This window comes from Petaurus breviceps, unplaced genomic scaffold (genome assembly GCF_028583685.1).
Source record: "Petaurus breviceps papuanus isolate PSGF00001 unplaced genomic scaffold, PetGlider_PUasm1.0 90825, whole genome shotgun sequence".
Taxonomy (NCBI): Eukaryota; Metazoa; Chordata; class Mammalia; order Diprotodontia; family Petauridae; genus Petaurus; species Petaurus breviceps.
This window is the reverse complement of record NW_027187353.1, coordinates 3,841,855-3,844,080: the sequence shown is the minus strand read 5'-3', so window position 1 is coordinate 3,844,080 and position 2,226 is coordinate 3,841,855. Positions and strand designations below refer to the sequence as shown.

Below are 2,226 nucleotides of genomic sequence, written 5' to 3'. Positions count from 1 at the left end.
GTGTGTGTGTGTGTGTGTGTGTGTGTGTGTGTGTGTGTGTGTGTGTGGGTGTGTGGTATCTAAGGCCAGATTTGAGCTCAGGTCCTTTTGACTCCAGGGCCAGTGCTCTATTCACTACGCTACCTAGCTGCCCCACCTTTCAACTTTCAAATTCTCTGATACAGTATAATAGAAAGAATGGAGGATTTGGAGTCAGAGGACCTTCGTTGAAATTCTGCTTCAAATTCTCCTACTTTTTAAAAAGTACCTGGATGTGTAGGTAAGTCATGTAATGTCTCTGGATCCCAGTTTCTTCATCTATAACATGAAGGGATTGGACCATATGACTTCTAAGGTCTTCATAGGACTTTTAATTTTTATTTTGAGGCTGTGAGATCTAATAGAAAGTTTTTTGGACTTGGAGGTGAAGGATCTGTCAAATTCTGGTCCTGTGATTTACTAAGCTAGTTATCTTATGGAAATCATTTCCCCTTCCTGGGTCTCAATTTACTTATCTGCAAAATGAGTTAGACAAGATGGCATCTCAGGTTTTTTTCAGCTCTAAATCTATGCTCAAAACCAAGGGAGAGTTATATTTGTTGTTAATAATTAACAAGACCATATAATGTTCCTAAAAGATGGTCATTCATTCTTTTTCACACACTTGGGGAAGAATGGATTGCTATTTTCCTTCCTTAAGTCCTTCCTCTCTATCCCCTTTTTGTAGATGAAAAGATGAGACTCGGAAAGGCCAAGTAACACAGTACATTGGAAATAGATCCTGGATCCCTGTGTTACTCCTGCCTGGACTCTCTCTGAAATCCTTTTCCTTCTTTCCACTTGTGCTACATTCCCAGAGACCTTCTCTCTGAGACCTTCCTTTCCTGTTTGGTGACCCCCCCCCCCCCCCCACACACACCACCAGGACTACCATTTCAGGATTGCTTCACCTCACTTTTACCTAGATTTCTTGCCTGCTGCAAACATTGCCCTAAGAAACCTCTGCTCTGGGACCCTCCTCTCCTAACTGATGCCCTTCCTCTCCTTTCCTTGAAGGTAGAGACTGCTTTGTTTTTGGCTTTTTTTTTTTTGTATTTGTTTTCCCAGCACTTAGCACAATGCCTAGTAAACAATAAGTACTAAATAAATGTTATCTATCCATCCATCCATCTGTCTTTCTCCCGTTCTTGTGTCTTTACTGAGTCATATGTTTCTGTGTGCTGTTCTTAATACACAAAGATGATTTTTTTGAGTTATATATCCAGGGATGGATATGGGCTCTATTGAGTCATTGTTAACATTCCTTAACCCCTTTCTTCTTGTGGTTAGTGGGAGACACTTCTTAGCTGGCAAATTGTCTGGGACTAGGGTTAGAAATCAGTTTTTAGTGGTAGACTTTTGCCCATGGACACGTTTGTAAGGGCAGTCTGTGACCAGAACTAGTTTTTGTCAGGGTTTTTGGCCAGGTTTAGGAGGAAGTGTAGCTGGGATCAAGAGGTCATTCTGGCCAGGGTTAGAGGTCAGTCTGTGGTTGGACCTGGGATCAATCTGTGACCAAGATTAGGATACCAGTCTGTGATCATAGGTTGAGGGCTATTCTTTGTCTAGATGTGGGAGTTCAGTGTATGTCCAAGATAAAAGACCACCAGTAGCCAGGATTTGGTACCCATCCTGTTACCAATTCTAGGGGTCAGACTTAGAGGGTCAGTGTGTGCTTAGGCTTAGGGTCCGGTCTGGAGTTTAGTTGGTCTGTCATGGGGGAGAACAGTTTTCCTACTAGAGAGGGACTAAACTTGCAACCTTGACCACAAGTGTGTCCGTTCTGTACTGGATTCCCCCTGCCCTTCCTTTTGATAATGTAAGGTCTTGGTTAGTAGAATTATAGGACCATAGAATTTAGAGCTGGAAGAGACCTTAGGAATTATCTAGTTCAGTCTTCTCATTAAAAATAAACATTGTGTACAATAACAGCAATATTGTAACAATGATCAACTGGGAAAGACTTAGCCACCTAATCAATACGATGATCCAAGACAATTCCAAAGGACCCATTACAAAAAATGCTGTCCGCCTCCAGAGAGAGAACTGATGTACTCTGGGTACAGACTGAAGCATAATCCTTCCTTCCTTCCTTCCTTCCTTCCTTCCTTCCTTCCTTCCTTCCTTCCTTCCTTCCTTCCTTCCTTCCTTCCTTCCTTCCTTCCTTCCTTCCCTCCTTCCCTCCCTCCCTCCCTCCCTCCCTCCCTC

General features: G+C 42.8%; 1 protein-coding gene across 1 annotated transcript in view; it reads left to right on the top strand.

Annotated features, from left to right (window-relative positions):
- The window catches only part of SCAMP5 (secretory carrier membrane protein 5), a 25,260-nt gene that overhangs the window by 5,411 nt on the left and 17,623 nt on the right, over positions 1 to 2,226 (top strand). The gene's annotated exons all lie outside the window — the stretch shown is intronic.